The 12,604-nt window shown below is 41.7% G+C and overlaps 1 protein-coding gene across 8 annotated transcripts in view; it reads right to left on the bottom strand.

Moving 5' to 3' along the window:
- The window catches only part of peak1 (pseudopodium-enriched atypical kinase 1), a 105,232-nt gene that overhangs the window by 53,673 nt on the left and 38,955 nt on the right, over window positions 1-12,604 (bottom strand). For 4 of the 8 annotated variants that reach the window (XM_044194114.1, XM_044194111.1, XM_044194117.1 and 1 more), the window contains one exon: window positions 508-576. The gene's annotated coding sequence lies outside the window, so the exon portion shown is untranslated. Of the gene's footprint in view, window positions 1-507; window positions 674-7,385; window positions 7,513-12,604 lie in introns of all 8 variants that reach the window. The other 4 variants (XM_044194116.1, XM_044194112.1, XM_044194113.1 and 1 more) reach the window with 2 other exon arrangements.

Genomic DNA, 12,604 nt, shown 5'->3' with positions numbered 1-12,604 from the left:
CTGTGATAGTTCTATATATTATATCAAATATGGAGAGAATAAGTTGTTTTGAAATCATACACTAATAAGAAAACTACAGTGCTTGTAATCGCTATAACAGCCTGTCAGTCATTAAGTTGGGAACACTGAATACAGTTTTTGTTTTGGAGAAAGCCAGTATTGCCATACTAATGCCAGAGTGTGCTAGAGCAGTGTAGAGAGTGGAATCAGCAGAATAATGAACACAGCATGAGAGACTAATCACAGCACGACTCTGGTCTATGGGGAGGATCCAGACTCTCTCGGCATCAACTTTTAGAGTCACAAAAATGTATCTTCACAATTCAAAACAGTACCACAAATAAAGTCATGGAGAGGTAGCTACTCCAGAGGATAGATCAAGGGTTTGGTATGTCAGTGGGCATGCTGCATAGACTGACTAAACAAACAAGGAAAGCCTATGAAGACATGAGAAAAACACAGATGGACAAACAGATCAACACACACACAAAACAGGAGTGAACTCACAGTGCAATGAATCAAGGGGCAGCAGTGGCAGCCATGGAGTCCCAGCTGGTGACCACCTACTTCTGGAACCTACAGATGACAGAGAGACAGAAACAGGCAGAGAAAGTCAGAGAGAGAAAGATGAACAGAATGCATGAGAGTGTGAGAGAAAGAATGGAGAGGGAGGCTGATGGAAATGGAACCAGAGAAAGTAAAACAGAGGGAGAGAAGAAGAAAGCATTTTGTTAGTTTCCCTGACGCAGATCTCTTAACATCGTGGCTCATTTACAGAGCAAGTCATTGTTCTTGCATGACATTACAGAACAGTTATCAGATTTATTGGTACAATTAGCACCCGGGGAAATTCATCTAAAAACAGACAAACTTTATTATGTTGCAGGCCAAGACACCAGTAGACACAACTTGATGCATATGAACTCATTTAAGCTTCAAGTGGCCCTGAGGACCTGTGCTTCTCGGACCTTCAGTAGGACTATTTCAAAATCATAAAAGTTTTTTTTTTTTTTTTTAATCTGTTTGGCATTCAATGTGAAATGGATGCAACAGGGTAATAAGTGCCTGGAATTAATAAAAAAATATATGTACTGCATATATAAATGTGAGCAAACATAATGCATAATGTGCATTCTCTTTAAGTGTTGTTTTACATGGTGAACTACTAGTAGTTGATTTGCCTGGAATGATGAGAATAACACTCCAATGAGCAGCTCAACATAAGTAGCATCATTACACAAAACCAAAACACAACACAGACACAATGAAATATACATGTAGTTACTTTATCTTGTAGTGACCTTGGATGGTTTGAGTTGTAAGCCCAGCTGGCAGGCAGTCATGATTCTTAGGGCCCTATTTTAATCGCGCAAACACACCGACAAACACACAGCGGTACTTCTTGAGCGTACGGACTGTGCGGGCGTCTCCAAGCAGTGGTGAACATTAATATGAGGGTGTAGGGACTAATAAATACACTCTCAGCCAGCCACATCACTGCTCTGATCGCTCTGAAACAGCTGTGCCAATCACAGTGAAGCATGACAAAAGACAGATCAGTTTCTCCAGGAAATCATATTGTTGTCTGGATGGTGCAGAGCGGCACAATGCGAACACAGCACCACAAATCTGCAGCCAAAGGCAGATGGTGTGGTTTTTTTCAAACAGTTAATTAGTACAATGATAAGAGAAACAAATAATTAAAAATAGTTTGGTGAAGCAATTTATATGAATGCATTAATCCAATGCTATTTCAGTCAATTCTTCCGTATTTCACGTTGTAAATGGTTACATCATATCTTATATTGTGACAGCATTTCAAGAATAAAACATGAACCGTAATCAAATGTCTCTCGCATAAACGGGCAGAATATCGAGTTATAGCTGACCAGTCTGATGTGTGTCGAGTTATTCTGTAGCAGCCTGGTGTCATTTGTATGTAATTTAATCAAGATAATCACAGTGGACGGTTGTGCGTAATGGCACTGAGCTCTGGGTCGGCACATCTCAAATCGGAGACTGCAGATTTCTCAACATATTTGCCGTTGCGTCAGAAACAGACTTGGTTCTGAGACGTCTATTCTCAGCACAAGACACATTTTTCACCATAATACCAACAACTTGCTTTCCTCATCTGAATGAATGTCCCACCTGTTTGCGCCTCTCCTCCCACCTATGTATTGTGTGCTCTGCACTGGGCACCAAAATACCACACAGAGGGGCAAAGAGAGTATCAAGGTCAGGAACGGTCGGAGCGCTGCCTGCGGTGGTCGTTGAAAGTAGGGCCCTTACTGTTTTTCAGAAGGCAGAATTCTCTGGTCACTGTGTCTACTATGTGTGTATAATGCTCTACTGAGCAGCATGCAAACATCTATCTTGTCCTGGTATCCTGTGGGCTGAAAATAAACTGGACACAACAGTTCTCCTAATCCAGTTGATGGAATTAGTGCCAAGTGTGAAGGGAGGACATATTTTCTGTCAATGCATTTGCTCAGCCCAATTGCAAACTCAATCCTCCTTTTGCTCCTGTAGGATCTGTTGGAGGAGTTGTATTTGGTGGCAAAATAGGTGGCTCCATGAGTGTTGCTATGCAACCAAGGAAAACCTAAGAAAATAACGCAAAACCATCCCCCCATGTTAAGGACTATCTTAAAAACCGTTCTGCATTAATTCATCCGAGGAGTCTTCGTCTTGTTGGGGGATAGAAATTGTCATCTCAGGAGCCTTGGGGTTTTTTTAATGAGGCTATTTATATTATTATATTTAAAAATGTTTGTTTGACCAACAGTATGACACAATTACATTGGAATAATGGAATAACTTTATGTGATGATTCTGTTAGTCTCTTATGCAACCGTCATTTCTATGTAGTGCATTATCACCCAACCCCCAAAGCTTTGATCACATCTAATGAACATTTCTGGCAACTCTCAGGCACAAGCCTGCTGAATTGTCAGTGTGCCTGTTGGTTAGAGGGAGATTTTTTTCACAACCTCAATGCTATTTTTGTAGTTCTAGCCGTCATTTCTCTGCGTTATCATTACATTTTTCTTACCAACTTAATTGCTAAGATTCAGGATATGGCACTGTTGCTACGATGGAGTCCAGGAGGCTAAACAACACAAGCCAACCTTTAACTTTACTATGCTCAGTTGAAAGAGAAAACAAAGGCAAAAGTTATGACCCAAACTGTTGTATAGGTTCGTTGGATTCTGCAGAGTTACTACCTCTTTCACCTTTTTCTACTAGCTACACTCATTGTGGAGGACAGAGAATTATATAAAAAGTGGTTTAGAAAATATTGTCAGATTGGGGGAATGTGTGATCGTCTGATCCCTTGTGTTGTGGACTCCGTTCTAGTGATGTCCCCAGATGACAGCAATTAATTTAATGAGTAAAATGTTATAACGGTCTGAAATGATGGCTGAAACAACAAAAATAAGCCTCAGGTTGTGGTCCTGGGTAAGTACCCAGCTAATAGGATGGTGTAGTCCCTCATTCGTCCAGGAGTGTTCTATCGTAGAAAAGGTTTCAGTCGTAATCATCTGGACAATGTTTTCAGAATCAAGACGTTTCTCAATGTGATATTGAGAATGACTTCCGGATGGGAGCCGAAACGTCCAGATGACTACGACTGAAACCTTTTCTACGATACCCAGCTAATAGTGACCTAGTTGTGTGACAAGTGCCATGTGGAACAGCTAAAGGGTCAATAGGCATGCCTCATTTTTACAACAGAAAAAGCTCAGGAAGAGCATTTCTAAAGCTGAGGACGATTAAGAGCAAGATTATACACCCTATGCTCCGCTAATTTTTCAGTGTTAATTTAAGTACAGTATAATAACACTTGCTCTGTCCAGCGCTGCCCTCCCACACACTCCAAGAGCTATACACACCTGTGAGCTGCCCAATAAAACCACCTCCAGTTGACCTAAGCAGAACAGCTGGAGCAGGATCATCAAACCTTTAGTTTCCCACCACTCTGTGTTGTGGCATTCCTCTTCAGAGGCTGCTACAGTATCAGTCCAACAGTTTGTTTTGCACATTTCAGCAGACTTAAAATTAAAGTGTGGTGTTTGCAGGTGCCAATGCACGCATGTCCCTGCCTCTGTGAACTTAATTGACCACAATCCCTCCCTTCTAACTAGTAAACAACAGCTGGTTCCAGTAGTCCATCTGCTACCTGTAAAATCCCTTCTGCAGGACTCGCAGCTCTAGCATACTATTGGTTTGTCTCCTCTGAGCAGTGCACTTCCTGGGCCACTGCGAGTGTGTGTTGCTGCTTTGACACCGTAATTACAGTTTGAATTTTCAACCGTTGAGTTTCCTGCTGTTTTCACGACAGAGTCCCAGTGTTTGTTAAACTTCTCTTTGGCGTCAGTACTGAATGAAAGCAACAGAGGAACTTTTGGGCAAACTGTTTATTAAAAGGCCAAAAGATGCTCAATCAGTCTGAATCGGATGAAACTGATGAATGGATTTTTGTGTAGAAAAAATAGTTAACTTTAATTTTTAGCTAAATGCTCGAATGTCCGTTTGTGTGTGTGACTGCTTATGCCACATTTCTGTACATTCTGTACAATAGAATAAATAGCACTGATTTGTAGTTGTTATAGAAGCTTTTCACCTGACTCCCAGACCACCTTCACCTTTCCCAATCCATGGCCACATTCTGTGAGCATAATTTGCTGACTCACTGTCATTAACACTGGCTGCTGAGAGGCTGAGCTAATAGCTTACAGTGGAACCACTGGAACCCTCGCAGGACAAAGTAAAACAACAAAAATGAAAAAACACAGAAACCAGGCCAGAAGAATAAACACAGGAATCAATGTTCAGTGTTCAATGTATCAGTGTTTGGTGCAAACAATACTTTGAGCAAGTAATTGAACCTAGATTGTGCACGACTCTTGAAATACTTGAAACCAGGATTAAGGTATAAAGACTCCAGAATCCATCAGTCACACACGGCTGTCAAGCTGAACTTACCAAGTGACCACATTCACTAAGCTAGACAATGATTGCATGTGCTGTTTGGAGGTTACTTCTTAATGGTATTTTAGCAGTACTGTATGATCCAATGCACATTAAATACCCATTTTGTTAAGAAACGATCACAAAAGAGCACTAAACTTACTAATTACAAAACTGCTATTTTGAGCGTCATTCTCCAATAAATTTAAGGGATTGCAACTCAAACCTGTCTTAAGATGTAAGACCTGTGTTTTTCTTAAATATGGTGTGTTGGATATAGTGTAAGTCTGTGGCTGAGTACAGAGACACACAGGAAGTTTTTACACAACAACAGGGCTCAGAGGAAGACCACAGACAAATAATCACAAAAAAGCTGAGCTTAGTGGCAGTCAACGCCACACAGACACCATCAGCTGTGACTTACACTGAACACACAGATCAGTCCTACTGGCAGCTTCATGAATATGCACATACAGTCCATCCCAGTCATCAGAACGATTGATCTATTTCGTATAGGCTTCGCCCTCTAAGAGCTGTCGCTGTTGGGTTTATCCCTGCTGCGAGGCTTGTGTGTCGAGGGAGGCAGTGACGGCAGCTTGGCCAACCGTGTGGATCCCTCACCGGAGGCAGAGCTGGACCTCTTCAACTACGGGTTTCAAGACATCCCGGAGGAGGACCCAGATAGCGGACACGAGTCAGATGGCTCGGTTCCCTCCATCTCAGGTTCTCTGCAGCACAAAACAAAATCTCTTTGCTGTCCTCCACTGTCTCCGCCATGGCCACTAAACCCGGGGCTTCCCCCCCGGAGCTAGCCCCGGACACTGGGAAGGCTATGACGGCCGTCCTGACTGTCACCAAGGCTTCAACAGTGGTTTTGTCCAGGATAATGGCGTGGCAGACAATGATGCAGCATAACATCTGGCTCCACGTCTCAGCTTCCCCCCCCAAATCAGACGGGAGCAGAGCCCTCTAACTCATCTTTATCATCGCTTCCTGTCAGTCTGCTCTACCTTGTCCTTGTCTCCATAACAACCTCCAAACTCCACTCTCCAAACTACTCTGCATTTTCAGTGACAGGCGTTGTGCTGCTGGTGGTGAGAGGCGCTCCACAGTAACAGCTACCACTGTTACTCTTCATTTAAGGGACAGATAACACAGACAGTGAGCTAGAGAGGGCAAATCAGAAAACAAGTAGCCTACTTGTGAGAAACTTTAAAATCAATCAAATTTGCAGAGTTACATTTTTGTACAATTGAAATTAAGATAGAATTGACTCACAACTACCACTGGATTGAAAACAATAACAAAACACAAATCATCAAACACACTCTCTCTGGTTAGGCCTAAAAGCATTAGCTAACATGCATATGTGTGTATATTGTGTCTTCCTGCTTAGAACTGATTGAAAAGAAATGTGTTGGAGGAGGGGTGGGATTATTCAATATACATATAGCAAAAATAGTCACAGATAAGCCACAAATCAAGTTGTATTAACTTGACTGTGCTCCAAGCACTGCTGAGCGTGTACTTTTTTCTTCACATCTGAGTAAATGAGAAAAGGGTTACCAAATCAATCAGTCCCCATCTCAATCTCAGTGTGCATTTCTCTCTCTTTCACAGGTCTATTATTACAGTCAGTAGACTGACAGTAAAATCCTTTTATTATGGCTGGAATTTCTATGCAGACAGTGAAGGATTGTGTTGAAAATGCAGACAGGAGAATCAGGGTGCAAACAAAAGTCCCTGTAAACAAATAAACCATTCTCTTTTAAACATGTTTTAAGCTGAGCAAGCTACTTCCACACAAATTCAATATTCACAAGGGTGAGAAAAAGAAGCACAGGCTGCTACAATATTATATAAAAAAGTAGAACTGAACAGGACAACAAAGCATAAACATCTATCTTTATCTCGAAAAGGTTAAGTTACATGAACAGATAAAAAGTAGTTTGTGAATAAGCTTATTTTTGCATGACAGACTCCCATTGTAGTCAACTGTGACTAAGAAAGCTGCAGCTACTCCAGTGTATAAAGAGTTCTCATTAACATGTGAGCCAGCTTGTCCAAAGCCACAAATCCTTCTTAATTAGAGGGTGTCCCGTCAGCTCTGAACATTTGACACTCGAGACAGAAGATGATAATAATGATGCACAGGCTGGCATGTGACTCCCTCTCCTCCGCTTCCCCCCTGACTTCACTTCATCTAATCTGTCCCTCTGCACAACCTTTTCTCTGTGGATCTCTTAAGTCCTGTGTGATCATCCTGTCCATCTGTGTCTCTGAGCCTGTCAGTATGCTAGCAAGCCTCTGCCATACTGAGCAGACAGCAACAGTTGTTGGAGCCTTGAAGAGCAGGAAGAGGAGGGAGGTGAAGAATAAACAAAAAAAAAAAAACGTGGCTAGCTACTTACAAAGCAGTGGCGCGTATCCGATCAGTGGCCAGGCAGATGAACCGGGGAGAGAGCCACATGACAAACGTAGTCGATATGGAGCTGGTGCATGAATGAGAGGCAGAGGGAGGGAGGAAGAGCTTGAGCGCTATGTGAGGAGGGAGGGAGGGAACAAGTATGAGAGTGGTTCATGATGAGGGAGCCAAAACATTATAGAATAGAGACAGAGGGAAGAAGAGTGGTAGGGAAAAAATGCTAGGACAAGTACAGGAGGATAAAAATCTAATCAACTTGGCTTCTTACATTTAAAGAAGAGAGGGTAAAAGAAACAGAAAAACCTGAAGGGGAAAGTAAGAAAAGAGGATGAATGACACAAAAGAGATAGACCTGGCCTTTCCCCTCTCTTTCACAGTACTCATTGTGTTCAGTCCCCATGTGTGACCAGCTCACTAAAACAGTTACGTCATCTAGACCCATTAAGAACTTCTCATGGTGAACAGAAAGAGACTTTAAAAAAAAAAGAAGAAAAGAAATGAGAGAATGACGTTGAGCTGAATTCTCCCAGTAGGATTGAATTCCCAGAGAGACCTATCAGTTTCATGATGCCTCTTAACGATACATTTTATAGGCAGGGCCAGGGTCAAGCAGCTGTCAACCTCCCATAGATATAGCAAAGGTAACCTCCGGCCTGCTTAGTACAAATTTAGTAGACGTTTCAGTAGCCTTATGGTTTGTAAAGTGAGTGAGTCTAGACAGAGAAAGGGATCTCCCCTCTCTTAACAACTACTATCAAAGTGCAAGACATGAACCAGTGAAGCAAACCAGTAGCCAGAAGGACAGGATTTTCGTTTTTCTGGGGATTTGCCAAATATCGGTATTTAATGCGTGTGTTACACTCCTTGGGCCTGCAATTACACCCCCTGGCTGTAGAACTAGATAAAATGCCTTAACAGGCATTTATATCCCATTGAACAGCCTGTTCAATGGGATATAAAGGGAAAAAAACACAACAACTGTAAAGAAAACTATGTGATTTATTGGTTTATATCTCCTTGGTTAATGCTCACAGCTCAGACGTTGGGCTACAGCTGTGTCCAAGGTTTCAGACAACTGTTAAAAATGTCACTGACTGAAATATGATTTTATAAAGAAAGGTTTAATATAGCAAATAATATTTACAGTGAAACACTGGATCTGAATAGATCTTTTTCATTTGATATTTTGACTTGCCATAGCAGGAAAAGCAGAGGTCAAACAAATTTTGTTAACAATGGCTCAGTTCCATTAAATGTGTCAGTAAGCCATGCCAGTGAACCAGCATGTACCAGGACCCTGGAACTAGCTCACCTAATATGCAGTAATCATTAATGTTACCAATTACACCTGTGCTTTTCCTGCTATGACATGCCAAAATGTTTGCTGTGAAAACAAAATTAATTCATAGCAAAAATGCTCTACCGAGGATAGCCTCCTTTCCCACACAGAGATCAAAAACTTGAATACAATGAATAACAACACTGCCATGTTGAACCAAAGTCAAAACTGAACTTATTTCCTTGCAAAGCTGTAGCCTTCAGTATAGCCTCATCAGCCTTGTCCATTTCTTCAAAGTTCATGACCCACTTACTGTATGCCTGTCATGAAAACATGCTTTTATTAGAAACTTAATTTCTAGGTCAAGAAAAGTGATTATCAAATCAATTCCTCTGGTCTAAAAGGAACAGCTATGGTATGACAACTCAGTAGGCTGACAAGTTTAGTCTACAAGCTAGTAATTACACAAAACAGCTACCAAATTGGCAGACAGCAAAGAAACAATGCTTTCACAGCAAGGGAAACATGGCCAGTGGTATAACATCTACTTCATAATGTAGTATTGTTGAAAAGTGTCTGTTTATCACGTCGCATCAGGAATTGCTGCAAAAGATACAGTACTTTCCAAGGATATAGGTGAATCTTTTGGACTTCAAGACAACAAAACAAACGGATCAGATTAAATTGATTCTGCTGCAAACTATGAGCCTCAAGCACCTCTTTTACTTCATTTACTGTAGCATTCCCTGCCAACACAAACATCTCGAAGCGGATGCGATATCTTCAATATGGTCATCACCATGTGTGCAGCTCATGAGCCTGTCTAAAACAGCCCAACCTAAGCAAAACCCATCAATTCCACCGCCTAGTTTCCATGGCTGCCTCCGCAGCTACTCACTCTTGCTAGACTTACAAGACATCTGTTAAAATTAGGTGGGCACTATGAGTGAGTGTTTTACAACCAAACCAAATCTGAGGCATTCTCACTGAAGGCTTCTCAGCTTTTATGCAGCTTTTCTAACGATGAGGATAGAGACAGTTGATGACTACCAGCTTTTTCCAGTGTTTAGTCTCAGTGGCACAGCAGCACTAAATTAGCTTAAAGAGGCCATTTCATATTGACAACAAAGGTGCTAAAGTATGCATGCAGATGTCAGTGTAGTTGGCAGATGATGTGGTGAAGTCTATGTGTCCCTATCATCTGTGCTGTCATCTGGACCATATGTCCTCTACACTTAGGGGCCAGGGGCCAGATTCAGAATAAAAACAGGGCACTGGGGGGTGGAATTAGTCCAAGGACCCACAAGGGTATTAGTTGTAAAGAGAGAAATAGGCTGGTAGGTAGTTCATTAAATAGCAACAGTGTAGCATTAACTGTGGGCATTTTTACGAGGGGCTAAAATGTGTGTGAGAATTCAATGAAATATGCACTTTATGGCATGTACTTCATCATGTCATGAATATGCTGTAAACATAAGAAAAGACAAGAAAATGAAAACTGATACAGAGCAAAAGGAGGAAACCAGGGAAAACTCTACCATGACATTTCTTACACCGTTAAGTTTCTAAGGATGATCTCCGGCAAATGGTGTGGAGAACGGGGAAGAGGAAGGAAAGGATAAAGTCAGGGATGAGAAGCCAGTGGGATAAATGGAAAGTAAGGGGGATGGGATGAAGTCAAGCTAGAGGGTTGCCAGTAATTAACCCTCTGCATGTCCTCACGAAAACCAGATAGCTGATACAAGCAGGAGTTTCCTGGGAGATGGATTAAAATAACACAGAAAGCCTTTGTAGCCTTTGTGGTTGCTGATGCTCCTCTATCTCAGGGATCAGATTAAGCATAGCTCCATGAAAATATTACTGATTTGATCGCTCCATGTGACTGTGGGACACAGTGATGATATTGTATTTTGCTCAAGGGGAATTTTATACTCTAGATACATAAACACATGGGTTACACTGCACTGTAGATGATGACTTACAGAGGGTGGATAACGCTACTTGGGAAAACACTGCGGAGTACGGCTCCGTAAGGATAATAGAAAGAAACAAATGTGTTATTAATGTACCTTTCATTCAGAAGGGACGTGAAATGCTCTCACTACAATGGTTTTTAGGGATTACTAAAAATCACTTATTAAGGCTGCTGTCTATTTTACAGATTTCACAGAATCCAAAGCAATAGCAAAATGGCAAGACGCTGGACAAATCCCAATTATTTATCCCCATTTCATCAGGGCAGGTTTGCCGGTGAGTTCTGAATCTTCAGTGACTTTTAAATCCCATAAGTCAACTGTTACAAACCGTCTGTGACCACACTTAATGTCAGATGGCTTCCAAGAAAAATGCCTGCGGTTAGAGGCCATTATGTATGGCCAACCTGCCATTAAGGTTTACTGCCTTTCATCTGTAAATGTGAGATGCGCGTTTGTATGTGAGGCGCTACTCCTTGCATAAATATCACAGTCACACACACACACACACACACACACACACCACTGAATCCTCACCTAACAGCTATTTTTCATCGCTTCGCCATCTTCATCTATCCCTCTGTTTATCAGAGAGACTGTGACAATCCTTCACTCCCATTTTTATTTTCCCAACAATAGTGACAGGGACCATAACGGGATCATTCATTCCTCTGTCCTTCACTATCGGCTGCCCTACCTGGAGGAGTGAGGACTCAGGCAATCACAGCTTTGTCACTATAATGACTTCCTTTTACATGTTGTCTCCGGGATGTGAGTCTTGACCCATTCTTCTTTCTCAATGGTGATTTACATAGAACTTCAATAAATCAATTTTCTTATTGAGCTCTAGGATCATAAGAGTCTATTTTAACAACATTATTAAAGTAGAAATAAGAGTAGGGTATCAATCAATGACTTCAATGACTAATGAATCAAGAGGGAGAGAGGGGGTGGAGCTGGGTTTATACTTGACGTGAGGGGTTGACGGCTTTCCCGTCGTCGACCGTAGCTATGTTGGCTAAGTGTCTCTAAAGCTACGCCATAACCCCTAGACACGCAACTACAAATCCTGCTTCAGAGTAAGGAAGGAAGGGAGGACAGGAGCTCATAATAACTCCTATTTATTTTTGGCCATTTCGGGCATTTCAGAGTCAAGATTTGATGAGATTTGTGGATCCAGTTATGTACCCCAGCTCTGCTGAAAATTCACACGTTCCACAAACCAATGAGGTGTGAGATGCTGTGTCCTACTGCATTACTGCCCTGTCAATCAACACGACAGTAATGGTTAGGAGGTTCTGTGGGATGCTGACTGTGAGTGGAGAAAAACACCTTCAAATGTCTGGGTTTGAGTGATAGTAGAGCTCCTAGTTATATTTTACATGTTTTTCCAAGAAATTCCTTCATCAAAAAATTTGCTTCCTCTCTGTGGAAACACGCAGCCCTTTAAGCTTTCTGATCTCGACCCCAGTAGGCATAACATAACAAGAGGCCAGTATGAGCTCCAGTATCTATGGAGAAATGTAAGAATGTCCAACCCCAGTGGAGAGAGGAGGATGAAGAAACAGTTGAGCTCCTTGGCTGGCTTTCGCCCCCAGCCAATACTTTCCTTTTTCGACCTTGCCAGCAGACCAGTTGGGATGTTGATTCCAGTTCTGTTCAGAGCCCATCCAGAGCAACTCTAGATAAGGAGCCAGTCCAGGAGGGAAACGTTTTCTAACAGCAAAGGACAGCAGGGATGAGATAAGGAACTTAGAACTCATCAAAAATACATCAGCAATAGAGGGAAATAAATGATATAGAGGATGATAGTGAATGTTGCATTCTAATAACAGGAACACACCATATTTCTTTCAAAGGATTAGGTAAAAACAAGAAAAAATAGGTTTCAAATTCAACTATTGTCTATCCAGGGCAGGATTGTTGTCCTTTGGCATATATTGACAGTTTCAG

Source organism: Siniperca chuatsi, linkage group LG4, assembly GCF_020085105.1.
Source record: "Siniperca chuatsi isolate FFG_IHB_CAS linkage group LG4, ASM2008510v1, whole genome shotgun sequence".
In the NCBI taxonomy this organism is placed as follows: domain Eukaryota; kingdom Metazoa; phylum Chordata; class Actinopteri; order Centrarchiformes; family Sinipercidae; genus Siniperca; species Siniperca chuatsi.
This window is presented reverse-complemented; position numbering and strand designations above follow the sequence as displayed.